We start from the raw sequence: 14,987 nt of genomic DNA, 5'->3' as shown, positions 1-14,987 counted from the left end.
AAGGCGGCATCTCAACGGATTTCGATGGTGCCCTATTTAACGTGAATGCGGCCGTCTCTAAAGCATAACCCCAAAATGATAGCGGTAAATCAGTAAGGGACATCATAGGTCGTACCATATCTAGTAAAGTACGATTACGACGTTCGGACACACCATTATGCTGTGGTGTTCCGGGTGGCGTGAGTTGCGAAACTATTCCACATTGTTTCAAATGAAGACCAAACTCATAACTCAAATATTCTCCTCCATGATCAGATCGTAGAAACTTTATTTTCTTGTTATGATGATTTTCAACTTCACTCTGAAATTCTTTAAACTTTTCAAACGTTTCAGACTTATGTTTCATTAAGTAGATATACCCATATCTGCTTAAATCATCTGTGAAGGTGAGAAAATAACGATATCTGCCATGAGCCTCAACATTCATCGGACCACATACATCTGTATGTATGATCTCCAACAAATCTGTTGCTCTCTCCATAGTACGGGAGAACGGCGTTTTAGTCATCTTGCCCATGAGGCACGGTTCGCAAGTACCAAGTGATTCATAATCAAGTGGTTCCAAAAGTCCATCAGTATGGAGTTTCTTCATGCACTTTACACCGATATGACCTAAACGGCAGTGCCACAAATAAGTTGCACTATCATTATCAACTCTGTATCTTTTGGCCTCAATATTATGAATATGTGTATCACTACTATCGAGATTCAACAAAAATAGACCACTCTTCAAGGGTGCATGACCATAAAAGATATTACTCATATAAATAGAAGAACCATTATTCTCTGATTTAAATGAATAACCGTCTCGCATCAAACAAGATCCAGATATAATGTTCATGCTCAACACTGGCACCAAATAACAATTATTTAGGTCTAATACTAATCCCGAAGGTAGATGTAGAGGTAGCGTGCCGACTGCGATCACATCAACTTTGGAACCATTTCCCATGCGCATCGTCACCTCGTCCTTATCCAATCTTCGCTTAATCCGTAGCCCCTGTTTCGAGTTGCAAATATTAGCAACAGAACCAGTATCAAATAGCCAGGTGCTACTGCGAGCATTAGTAAGGTACACATCAATAACATGTATATCACATATACCTTTGTTCACCTTGCCATCCTTCTTATCCGCCAAATACTTGGGGCAGTTCAGCTTCTAGTGACCAGTCTACTTGCAGTAGAAGCACTCAGTCTCAGGCTTAGGTCCAGACTTCGGTTTCTTCTCCTGAGCAGCAACTTGCTTGTTGTTCTTCTAGAAGTTCCCCTTCTTCTTCCCTTTGCCCTTTTTCTTGAAATTGGTGGTCTTATTGACCATCAACACTTGATGCTCCTTTTTGATTTCTACCTCCGCAGCTTTTAGCATTGCGAAGAGCTCGGGAATCATCTTATCCATCCCTTGCATGTTATAGTTCATCACGAAGCTCTTGTAGCTTGGTGGCAGTGATTGAAGAATTCTGTCGATGACGCTATCATCCGGAAGATTAACTCCCAGTTGAATCAAGTGATTGCAGTACCCAGACATCTTGAGTATATGTTCACTGACAGAACTATTCTCCTCCATCTTGTAATTGTAGAACTTATTGGAGACTTCATATCTCTCAATACGGGCATTCTTTTGAAATATTAACTTCAACTCCTGGAACATCGCATATGCTCCATGACATTCAAAACGTCGTTGAGGTCCCGGTTCTAAGCCGTAAAGCATGGCACACTGAACTATCGAGTATTCACAATGTCTGCAGTTGCTGGCGCAGGTGGTACACCTAGCGGTGCTTCCAGGACGTAACTTTTTTGTGCAGCAATGAGGATAATCCTCAAGTTACGAACCCAGTCTGTGTAATTGCTACCATCATCTTTCAACTTTGCTTTCTCAAGGAACGCATTAAAATTCAACGGAACAACAGCACGGGCCATCTATCTACAATCAATATAGACAAGCAAGATACTATCAGGTACTAAGTTCATGATAAATTTAAGTTCAATTAATCATATTACTTAAGCACTCCCACTTAGATAGACATCCATCTAATCCTCTAAGTGATTACGTGATCCATATCAACTAAACCATGTCCGATCATCACATGAGATGGAGTAGTTTCAATGGTGAACATCACTATGTTGATCATATCTACTATATGATTCACTCTCGACCGTTCGGTCTCCGTGTTCCGAGGCTATATCTGTTATATGCTAGGCTCGTCAAGTTTAACCTAAGTATTCCGCGTGTGCAACTATTTTGCACCCGTTGTATTTGAACGTAGAGCCTATCACACCCGATCATCACGTGGTGTCTCAGCACGAAGAACTTTCGCAACGGTGCATACTCAGGGAGAACACTTATACTTTGATAATTTAGTGAGGGATCATCTTATAATGCTACCGTCAATCAAAGCAAGATAAGATGCATAAAAGATAAACATCACATGCAATCAATATAAGTGATATGATATGGCCATCATCATCTTGTGCTTGTGATCTCCATCTCTGAAGCACCGTCATGATCACTATCGTCTCCGGCGCGACACCTTGATCTCCATCGTAGCATCGTTGTCGTCTCGCCAATCTTATGCTTCTACGACTATCGCTACCGCTTAGTGATAAAGTAAAGCATTACAGGGCGATTGCATTGCATACAATAAAGCGACAACCATATGGCTCCTGCCAGTTGCCGATAACTCGGTTACAAAACATGATCATCTCATACAATAAAATTTAGCATCATGTCTTGACCATATCACATCACAACATGCCCTGCAAAAACAAGTTAGACGTCCTCTACTTTGTTGTTGCAAATTTTACGTGGCTGCTACGGGCTTAGCAAGAACCGTTCTTACCTACGCATCAAAACCACAACGATAGTTTGTCAAGTTGGTGCTGTTTTAACCTTCGCAAGGACCGGGCGTAGCCACACCTAGTTCAACTAAAGTTGGAGAAACTGACACCCGCCAGCCACCTATGTGCAAAGCACGTCGGTAGAACCAGTCTCGCGTAAGTGTACGCGTAATGTCGGTCCGGGCCACTTCATCCAACAATACCGCCGAACCAAAGTATGACATGCTGGTAAGCAGTATGACTTATATCACCCACAACTCACTTGTGTTCTACTCGTACATATGACATCTACGCATAAAACCAGGCTCGGATGCCACTGTTGGGTAACGTAGTAATTTCAAAAAATTCCTACGCACACGCAAGATCATGGTGATGCATAGCAACGAGAGGGGAGAGTGTTGTCCACGTACCCTCGTAGACCGAAAGCGGAAGCATTAGCACAACGTGGTTGATGTAGTCGTACGTCTTCATGATCCGATCGATCAAGTACCGAACGCACGACACCTCCGAGTTCAGCACACGTTCAGCCCGATGACGTCCCTCGAACTCCGATCCAGCCGAGTGTTGAGGGAGAGTTTCATCAGCACGACGGCGTGGTGACGATGATGATGTTCTAGCGATGCAGGGCTTCGCCTAAGCACCGCTACAGTATTATCGAGGTGGACTATGGTATAGGGGGGCACCGCACACGGCTAAAATATCAAGCGATCAATTGTTGTGTCTCTGGGGTGCCCTATTGCCCCCGTATATAAAGGATCAAGGGGGGTGCGGCCGGCCTAGAGAGGGGCGCGCCAGGAGGAATCCTACTCCTACCGGGAGTAGGACTCCCCCCTTTTCCTTGTTGGACTAGGAGAGAGAGGGGAAAGAGGTGGAGGAGAAGAAGGAAGGGAGGGCGCCGCCCCCCTCTCCTTGTCCTATTCGGACTAGGGGGGAGAGGGCGCGGCCCTTGCCCTGGCCGCCTCTCCTCTCTTCCACCAAGGCCCACTAAGGACCATTAAGTCCTCGGGGTGTTCCGGTAACCTCCCGGTACTCCGGTAAAATCCCGATTTCACCCGGAACACTTCCGATATCCAAACATAGGCTTCCAATATATCAATCTTCATGTCTCGACCATTTCGAGACTCCTCGTCATGTCCGTGATCACATCCGGGACTCCAAACAACCTTCAGTACATCAAAACATATAAACTCATAATATAACTGTCATCAAAACGTTAAGCGTGCGGACCCTACGGGTTCGAGAACTATGTAGACATGACCGAGACACGTCTCCGGTCAATAACCAATAGTGGAACCTGGATGCTCATATTGGCTCCCACATATTCTATGAAGATTGAGGGAGTCCTGGATTAGGGGGTATTCGGATAGCCGGACTATACCTTTAGCCGGACTCCTGGACTATGAAGATACAAGATTGAAGACTCTGTCCCGTGTCCGGAAGGGACTTTCCTTGGCGTGGAAGGCAAGCTTGGCGATATAGATATGAAGATCTCCTACCATTGTAACCGACTCTATGTAACCCTAACCCTATCCGGTGTCTATATAAACCGGAGGGTTTTAGTCCGTAGGATAACATACACATCAACAATCATACCATAGGCTTGCTTCTAGGGTTTAGCCTCCTCGATCTCGTGGTAGATCTACTCTTGTACTACCCATATCATCAATATTAATCAAGCAGGACGTAGGATTTTACCTCCATCGAGAGGGCCCGAACCTGGGTAAAACTTCGTGTCCCTTGTCTCCTATTACCATCCGGCCTAGACGCACAGTTCGGGACCCCCTACCCGAGATTCGCCGGTTTTGACACCGACATTGGTGCTTTCATTGAGAGTTCCTCTGTGTCGTCGCCATCAGGAAGGATGCCTCGCCCCGTCTTTAAAGACGGCACCGTTGCTAAGGAAGCTTTGGCTGTCGGCCAAACCCTCCGGTTAGGTGGCTTTCTTATGACCGCCTGTTCGGCTTCTGCGCCGACAATGACCTCTCGAGCCATCAAAAACAATCTTCATGTCAACTCGGAACTCGCCGAGCAGTTAGATCCAATAGAGCTTTCCTCCATAAACGAGCTCTTGGATCGCTTCGCCGCCCTGGGAGTCGCTACGGATTACGACCAGATTGGGCCTAAAACCAATCTGAGAGAGATTAACTCTCCCCAAGTCACCCATCACGTTGCCGTGGTAGAGGGATAGTGCGGCGACCCTTCATCTATCTTAAGGACTCGCTACGTCCGGATTCCCGATCCCTCCAAGCCGGATACCCGCGGAGGGGAGGATATCATGCAAGACCTGAACTTAGAGTCAGGCGACGGGCTGGATTCATTAGACAACATCCAGGAATCCAAATTTTCGAGTTCAGAAATTCCTCGGCCTCTAAGCCTTAGATGGGGTGAGGCTTCGAATTTAATTCCACCCACCCACCCCAACATAAGCGATCTATCCAAAATCAGGCAAGAACCCGATGAAACAGTACATCATTACTGGGCCAGATTCCTCCTGGTTAAGAACAAGCTAAGGGACTGGCGCGAGGAAGACGCAATCTCAAGTTTCTGCAAAAACTGCACAAACAAGGGAATACTCAACGCCATAAGTCGCCGTGATATTACATGCTTCGCTGACTTGGCGTCCATTGTACGAAAGTACTGTGCGATGGAAAGCGCCTGGAAAACCAAAATAAAATTTTGGGACAATCCGGCCCTGAATGCAAACCCAGTCCGAAATAAAAGGGTGCATCATCACCAGTCACCCGGGTCAAGCACTAAAAAGCAAAAACCCTCTACAGGGCATGGAACCGTACTGGAAGGGTGGCTTAATGGACCCTGTAAAATTCACAGTACAGAGGACGCCACACCAACTCACAACCTCAGAGCATGCTGGATACTCAGGTAGGTGGCCAAAATTGGCGAAAATCTCCTAATTACGGAGGCCACAGAAAGCCACCCCAGAGACACCAATACGGTATTAACAGTCTTCGAGACTTTCGCATCAAATAATATGCGAAAAAGGACACTCCGCAGCCTTGCCGAAGTCTACCAAGTAGCAACAATAAACCCATGGAGTGACACGGCTATTACCTTTAACGCCAATGATGAACCTAAATTCCGAACAGCCCGAGCACCAGCCGCATTGGTCCTCAGTCCAATAGTGGACGGCTTTCGTCTTACCAAGATACTCATGGACGGCGGCAGCGGATTGAACCTCATTTACGAGGAGACTCTTCAAAAAATGGAAATAGACTGGAACCGCATTGAGCGAAGCAGCACAACCTTTAGAGGAATAATCCCCAGTCGGGAAGCGTGCTGTACAGGAAAAATCACACTAGATGTGGTGTTCGGCACGCCGGATAATTACAGGTCCGAAGAGGTCACGTTCCAGGTGGCTCCGTTCAGCAGCGGTTATCACGCTCTGCTAGGGCGGGAAGCGTTTACAATCTTCCAAGCAATACCCCATTACGGGTACATGAAGCTCAAGATGCCCGGGCCTAACGGGATCATCACTCTCGCTAGTGATCCGGACATAGCACTCCGCGCCGAAAACAAGACAACCGCACTGGCCCTCGAGGCACTATCCGAAGCCCTAGCGGCTGAGGAGCTGACTGCGCTGCACTCTACGGTGAATAGGGACGACGTGGTACTCGACAAAAGATCCAAGTCCACCTCCTTTAGACCGGCGGACGAAATAGTCAAATTTCAAGTCCATCCAACGGACCCCAATAAAACAGCTTCCATCGGGGCAAAGTTAAACCCTGATGTCGATGCCGCATTGCGAGAGCTCCTACGAGAGAACTGGAACATTTTCGCCTGGCACCCTTCAGACATGCCAGGAATCCCACGCAGGCTGGCCGAGCACAGCTTAAATATCCAAACAGGATTCAAACCTGTCAAACAGGCTCTTCGGCGTTTTTCCGAACCTAAGAGACAGGCCATGGGAGAGGAGCTAGCAAAGCTATTGGAGGCCGGATTCATCAGAGATATAAAACATCCGGACTGGCTAGCAAACCTGGTGATGGTACCAAAGAAGGACAAATCCTGGCGCCTGTGTGTTGATTTTAAAGACCTTAACAAGGCTTGCCCAAAGGATCCCTTCCCCCTCCCCCGCATCGATCAAATTATCGACGCTACCGCATGACACGATTCGTTGTGTTTCCTCGATGCATATTCTGGCTACCATCAAATCAAGATGGCAGAACCAGACCAAGCCGCAACGGCATTTATCACACCATACGGGCCATTCTTCTTCAACACGATGCCCTTCGGGCTCAAAAACGCCGGCGCAATATATCAGCGCATGATTCAGACATGTCTGGCAAGCCAGATCGGCAAAACAGTAGAGGCATATGTAGATGATGTGGTCATAAAAACAAGACATGTTGAATCTCTAGTAGACGACTTGAGGCTCACATTTGATAACCTCCGAACATACGACATCAAGCTCAACCCGGAAAAATGCGTTTTCGGCGTTCCAGCCGGAAAGCTCTTGGGCTTCATTGTATCAGATAGAGGAATTGAAGCAAATCCAGCCAAGATCCGAGCTCTGTCGCAACTGGATATCCCAAAGGACCTCAGACAAATACAAAAGTTAACCGGATGCGTGGCGGCTCTAAGCCGCTTCATCTCCCGCTTGGGAGAAAAGGCCCTACCCCTTTACCGCCTCCTTCGACGCACCGAACACTTCAAATGGACGGACGCAGCCACGGCCGGACTCGACGAAATAAAAGCCATAATGGCAACAAACCCAGTCCTGGCCGCGCCAAACATTGGCGAACCAATGCTATTATATATTGCAGCAACACATCAGGTTGTAAGCGCAGTGCTCGTCGTCGAACGAGAAGCAGACGGACACAAATTCCCCCTTCAAAAGTCGGTCTATTATGTGTCCACTGTCCTCACTCCCTGCAAATCACGGTACCCGCATTATCAAAAGATTGCGTACGCGGTATTCATGGCATCCCGGAAGCTACGACACTACTTTCAAGAGTGTTCAATAACAGTAGCCTCGGAAGTACCACTTAACGATATTATAAACAACCGTGACGCAACAGGCCGGATTGCGAAATGGGCCATCGAGCTCCTCCCGTTCGACATAACTTATAAGCCACGACGAGCCATCAAGTCACAAGTCTTGGCCGACTTCGTCGCAGAATGGACGGAGGCCGAACTCCCTAAAGAGTACGACACATATTCAAATTGGATCATGCATTTCGACGGCTCCAAGATATTGGCCGGACTGGGGGCTGGCGTCGTTTTGACGTCCCCCACAGGAGACATAGTTCAATACGTACTACAGATTATGTGCACGGACTCCAACAATGCAGCCGAATATGAGGCCCTTTTACATGGTCTCCGGATGGCAGTATCCATGGAAATCCAACGCCTAGAGGTGCGCAGGGACTCGAACCTCGCAATATCCCAAATAAATGGAGACTTTGATGCCAAGGATCCAAAAATGGCAGCTTACCGCAACGCCGTCCTAAAAATGTCAGCTCGGTTCGAGGGGCTTGAATTTCACCATATAGCCCGGGAAAATAATCAGGCGGCAGATGTCTTGGCACGCATCGGCGCAAAACGCGATGTAGTCCCCCCAACATCTTCTTGGAAAGGTTGTTCAAGCCATCCGTAGCATGGGAAGGGGAGCCAAACAATAACAGCCCGGACTCAACCGCACTGCCCGACATCGAACATTCTGACACAATCGGAGGCTCTGCCAATGAAATAACACCTTCAGCCCACGTAATAATGGCCGTCATCGCCCCGTGGACAGAACCATTCCTCGCCTACCTTACTAGGCAGGAACTCCCCGAGGACCAAAATGAGGCACGCTGCATAGTGCGGCGATCCAAAGCCTACAGAGTTCATGAGGGAGAGCTTTATAAGAAAAGCACTACTGGAGTCCTTCAAAGGTGCATCTCCGAAGAGGAAGGGCGGAATCTCCTGGCTGAAATTCATGCCGGACTCGGTGGTCATCACGCTGCAGCCCGGTCCCTTGTAAGCAAGGCCTTCCGTACAGGCTTTTATTGGCCGACGGCCCGGGCAGACGCTCAGGACTTGGTCCAATGATGCACCGGTTGCCAGCTCTTTGCAAACCAAAGCCATATGCCACCCACTGCCCTCCAAACCATCCCCATTACTTGGCCCTTCGCGGTTTGGGGGCCTGACATGGTTGGACCCCTTAAAGGCGGAACCCACAAACAAAAATACTTACTGGTCATGGTGGATAAGTTCACCAAATGGATAGAAGCCAAGCCTGTTAAGATGGCCGAATCCGGACCGGTGATAGACTTTATATCCGGGATTGTACACCGTTACGGCGTCCCCCACAGCATCATCACTGATAACGGCACGAACTTCACGGCCGACGAGGTAAAACTCTGGTGCAAAAACATGGGCATCAAACTCGATTATGCTTCCGTCTATCACCCACAAACTAACGGCCAGGTCGAACGTGCAAATGGTCTTGTCATGAGCGGCATCAAAACCCAGATTAGTGCGGTCCCTCAAGGAATCTAACACGCACTGGGTAGAGGAGGTCGACTCCATACTCTAGGGGCTGCGGACCACGCCGAATCGCACCACCTGATACACACCATTCTTTATGGTGTACGGTGCAGAGGCAGTTTTGCCTTGCGACATCATTCATGACTCACCTCGAGTGCGCATGTACGAAGAAAGAGAAGCCGAGCTCGATCGGCAGGACAGCTTGGATGCATTGGAGGAGGAGTGTGACGTGGCAAAAGCCCGTTCCGCATTCTATCAACAGCAGGCTCGAAGATATCAAAGCAGAGAAGTACGGGCCAAAAATTACAACGTTGGCGAATTAGTTCTACGACTACCGGACAAGAAAAAGGACAAACTCAAGCCCAAGTGGGAAGGTCCCTTCATAATTGACCAAGTCCTGACTGGTGGAGCGTACCGCCTGTGGGATGCATCGGATAACCGACTCGAGCCAAACCCATGGAACGCAGCCCGTCTCCGAAGATTCTATGCCTAGCGTCAGACTCTGTGTTCGTCTCCTTCCTCTGTCCATTTTTTATATTTTCTGTCTTACATTTCTCTTCTTCTCTCTCTCTCTCTCTCTTATAGCCTCTAAAGGCTCATAAAGTGACGCGCTATCTGCGCTCATTAAACCTGGGGGCTTCTTTAAACAAAAGCTTATTCATGCGGGCTTCATGCCCAACACATGTGTCACACTTCCGCATGTACCTTTTATTCACCATTATATGCATCGATATGACTTAAGTTTTGGCCAAGCTGGGTTGCCTGGCTCCTGTGCTTACCCCTATGTTCCCGATTGTTTGGCTAGGCGGTAAAGGGGAGCACCTCTGCGACTTACTGCCGGGTCAGCCGGACGTGTACCTCAGACTGGGTGAAGCCGAAACTAGCGTTCTTAAGGGATTATTCGGTCGGTGAACTAAAGATAATCTTTTTTTATCTATACGCCCCCAGATGTTTTTCCTGCGTTTCTTTTCGTAGCATGGACATGCACCTTAGGGCATGCCTCTCAGGGAAAGGAACCCCTAACGGAACTATTCTCCCTGGAAGATGTTTCTTACTAACCATGTAATATAACATACCTAGTCGGGCACTTGTCTGTTCACGCCCTAATGACCCCTACGCCTGGTCTCCATGCATTCCCCGGTTCCTATATAACCGCATGGGAATTCGGACACACTCCGGACCGTCAGGTCCCGAGGCTGAAGCGAAAAGGTCGGCCATGACAAATGATCTACAATCCGGCTAGAAGGCATTATAAATGTCAATTAAATTACATAGTCATTTTGACTGGTTGTATTCCTCTTCAATACCATCTAACAGGCTGTCTAATTTACAGTCCTGCTGGGAATACTTTGCGGACAACTCTACTTGGCCGTATACTAAGCTTACAGGGATCTCCTTCCCATCGGGCCCTACAGGACCGACCTCGGCCATGTGGTTGGGGTCAGCCTTTGCGTACTGCGTCTTCACCATGGCCCAGGCCTTCCTAGCGCCTTGACGGCAGGCTGATATCTTCCACAATCGGAAGCGCCGCCGTGCTCCCTTTAGCTTCTCTGCAAGCTCTCCAAGACCTTCGGGCATGGAGATGGATGGCCACAGGGCCTGGGCGACGCCTCGCATCGCCTGTCGAACTCGATCGAGCAGTTGCGAGAGCTCGGGAAGAAGGTCACCCGTAGAACCGGGCATCTCCTCTGCAGGACGACCTATTAGCACACGTACAGACATTGCTCTGTTAGTCGACTTCCCCGCCGAACTTTCTTTCAAAAGGTTCGTTCAAGCACTTACTAAATATGTCGCGCCGAAGCCGCTGATTCTCCTTCACGGAGTCTGATAGCTGGGCACGAACATCTTTCAGCTCGACGCCCAGCCTGGTGTTGGCATCTTGGAGATCGTTCTTCTCCCCCATCACCTTTAATAGCACCCTCTCACCAGCCTTTAGCTGGCGTAGGAGGTGTTGCCTTTCCGGATTCAATCCGGCGCCATCTACAATTTCATTTGTCAGATTCGCACCAAAGCCGTGCTTCGCAAAATACTTATCTTTCGAAGTGTATATTACCAGAGGGGGTCTCCTTAGGCTCCCCTGCCGCGGCTAGTGCGGCCTCCAGTTGGGCTTTGCACTCTTCCAGCTCCTTGGACAGTAGGGAATTCTTTTCTGTAAGAACCTGCATATCAAATGATCCTTAAATCAGTTATTCTAACTGTTTCAAGTCTCGGGGGCTACTGCTATATATACAATTACCAAAAATTTCTTACCCGTATGTCTTTTACATATTGCTCCGTGGCTCTGGCTAGACCATTTTGAGCGGCACGGAGGTGCGCATCTCCCAAGTTGAAGGCATCTAACGCCCCTTGGGAGAAACAAGCGTCGCGAAGAATTGTCCGGCGACGCCTGTGGTTCATGGCACTCTCCACCTCAGAGTTGGTGGCTGAAAACCCGTCCACATCCTCCGTCGGAGGAGCCTCTGGCGCGCGCCTTGCATTCGCCTCCGCCTCCGGACCAGGCTTTGGAGCCTGGCTGGTGGAAGCGCGATTGGCAGCCTCTCCGGGTATAGTCCGGCGAGGTCTCTTTGTCCTGAAGAGAGCACGAGTGTCAATGTGCCTCGAAGGTATAACACCTGGGATAAGGGGGCGTGCCATACCTTTGCGCTGACGCCTCGGTCCGGACTGCACTTCTTTTCAGCCCACGGGGCCCTACGGCCCCTTGTTGGCTTGTCGCCGCAGGTTCGGCCTTCCGCCTTAAAAACCTCCCCTGTAAAGTTCGGTTGCAATCAGGAAACTGAACAAGAGTGGGCGAACACCTATTCGGGGTACTAGGACTTTGATCTCAGGTGCCTGGGGCGTCAGGATTAGCCCTGGGTAATCGGCCGTAATGGCCACCAAGGCGTTGTCCTCGCTCAATTGATGGAACACTCCATCAATCAGCTCCACAGATATGTCCGGATCCTCTTGAGAGATCAGGTCGAGGGACCGTCCTGGGTCCTCGGGTTGTGGAGGAGGGCTGTTTATTTCCTTAACAGCCCGGCGCAGTTCCCGTGTTAAAGTCGTCAGACTGAATATTTAACAATGGGAATACAAAACAGATGGACAAGTAAATACGGCCGCTTACCCAGCTCGGGGGATTGTGCATGGAGAATCCACCCTGAGGGTTGACGCAGAGAAATTCCTCCTCTTCTCCCTTATACAAAGTGGACAAGATCTTTAGTAGAGCGGCAGCTGAATCCGGCCCCTTACGACCATAGCGGGTGGCGTCGTCCTCCCCGTTGAAGTCCCACATGGGGTGGCTTCTATACTGAAGCGGCTGCACCCCCCGCATAATGCATTCAGCCATAACCCCGATCATGGTTAGTCCGGAATGGGCTAACAATCTTATTCGGCCCATCAGGTAAATGATGTCCCTGTCACTTTCCCTCTGAGGGCTCCGTGGGCGCCAGCTTAGGCGCTTCTTTAAGGGAGCACTATTGAATTCAGGGAGGCCGATCCGGACAGGATCCGGAAGCGGGATGTCTTCTATATAGAACCATTCCGAGGGCCAGTCTTCGGACGCCGTCTTTGGGGTTCCGGACAGATATCCGATCCCGGCGATGCGCCACACTTTGGCTCCGCCCACTTGATACATTGACCCCTTCTTGGAACGGGGCACGAGGCAAAATAGCTCCTTCCATAGTCCGAAATGAGCTTCAACACCCAAGAACAGCTCGCTGAGGGCTACAAAGCCCGCGATATGCAATACTGAGGCAGGCGTGAGATGATGTAGCTGGAGGCCGTAGAACTCCAGCAGCCCCCGGAGAAATAGGTGGATTGGAAATCCGAGCCCCCTTATTAAGTAAGGGACAAGGCACACCCGCTCTCCTTTGGAGGGATTAGGGGCATTCTCTGCTTGCTCTCCGCCGTTGTAGATGGCAAGACCGGCTCGAACCGGGACCATATAGGCCGGGGGGGAAATCCCTTGGTCTGGAGCGTCACTAGCTCGCTATGCGGGGTGGAACATCTCTCCCAATATCCAGGCTTAGGGCTGGAAGGGCGAGGGGAGGAGTTGCGATGGCTGGCCATGGTGGAATGGACCTTTGCCGGATGCGCTCTGATGAACACTCACGGAGGGGAGAAGGTGTGGATTGGATCTAAATCCTCGTCCCCTTAAATAGGGCAGCTCATTTACGTGGCTAGGGGTGTGAATGTAAAAACACTCAGACTTTTCATATTCATTTGACACGTGGGAAGCGACCATTATTGGGCGTAGAAGCCAAGGAGCGCAACATCTACAAGAAACCGAACTTTATTCAAACAGGTACACAGAATTTGGAGGAGAACCCGCCTTGCAATGTCGAAGACAATCTGCGCGCCGGACTCATCGTCATTGAAGCCTGGTTCGGGGGCTACCGAGGGAGTCCTGGATTAGGGGGTGTTCGGATAGCCAGACTATACCTTCAGCCGGACTCCTGGACTATGAAGATACAAGATTGAAGACTCCGTCCCGTGTCCGGAAGGGACTTTCCTTGGCGTGGAAGGCAAGCTTGGCGATACGGATATGAAGATCTCCTACCATTGTAACCGACTCTATGTAACCCTAACCCTATCCGGTGTCTATATAAACCGGAGGGTTTTAGTCCATAGGACAACGTACACATGAACAATCATACCATAGGCTAGCTTCTAGGGTTTAGCCTCCTCGATCTCGTGGTAGATCTACTCTTGTACTACCCATATCATCAATATTAATCAAGCAGGACGTAGGGTTTTACCTCCATCGAGAGGGCCCGAACCTGGGTAAAACTTCGTGTCCCTTGTCTCCTGTTACCATCCGGCCTAGACGCACAGTTCGGGACCCCCTACCCGAGATCCGTCGGTTTTGACACCGACAAAGATCTTTATCGGTCAGACCACATAACAACATAGGTTGTTCCCTTTGTCATCGGTATGTTACTTGCCCGAGATTCGATCGTCGGTATCTCAATACCTAGTTCAATCTCGTTACCGGCAAGTCTCTTTACTCGTTCCGTAATACATCATCCCGCAACTAACTCATTAGTTGCAATGCTTGCAAGGCTTAAGTGATGTGCATTACCGAGAGGGCCCAGAGATACCTCTCCGACAATCGGAGTGACAAATCCTAATCTCGAAATACGCCCCAACAAGTACCTTCGGAGACACCTGTAGAGCACCTTTATAATCATCCAGTTATGTTGTGACGTTTGGTAGCACACAAAGTGTTCCTCCGATAAATGGGAGTTGCATAATCTCATAGTCACAGGGACATGTATAAGTCATGAAGAAAGCAATAGCAACATACTGAACGATCGGGTGCTAAGCTAACGGAATGGGTCAAGTCACTCACATCATTCTCCTAATGATGTGATCCCGTTAATCAATTGACAACCCATGTCAATAGCTAGGAAACTTAACCATCTTTGATCAACGAGCTAGTCAAGTAGAGGCATACTAGTGACATACTGTTTGTCTATGTATTCACACATGTATTATGTTTTCGGTTAATACAATTCTAGCATGAATAATAAACATTTATCATGATATAAGGAAATAAATAATAACTTTATTATTGCCTTTAGGGCATATTTCCTTTAGTTTCTTCACCTAGCTGGCCATGCGGAACCGCCGTTGGACCTCTGACAAGCTTGTGCGCCATGGATTGCCACACCAACCTATGTGCC

This window comes from Triticum dicoccoides, chromosome 3A, assembly GCF_002162155.2.
Source record: "Triticum dicoccoides isolate Atlit2015 ecotype Zavitan chromosome 3A, WEW_v2.0, whole genome shotgun sequence".
NCBI classification, from domain to species: domain Eukaryota; kingdom Viridiplantae; phylum Streptophyta; class Magnoliopsida; order Poales; family Poaceae; genus Triticum; species Triticum dicoccoides.
This window is presented reverse-complemented; position numbering follows the sequence as displayed.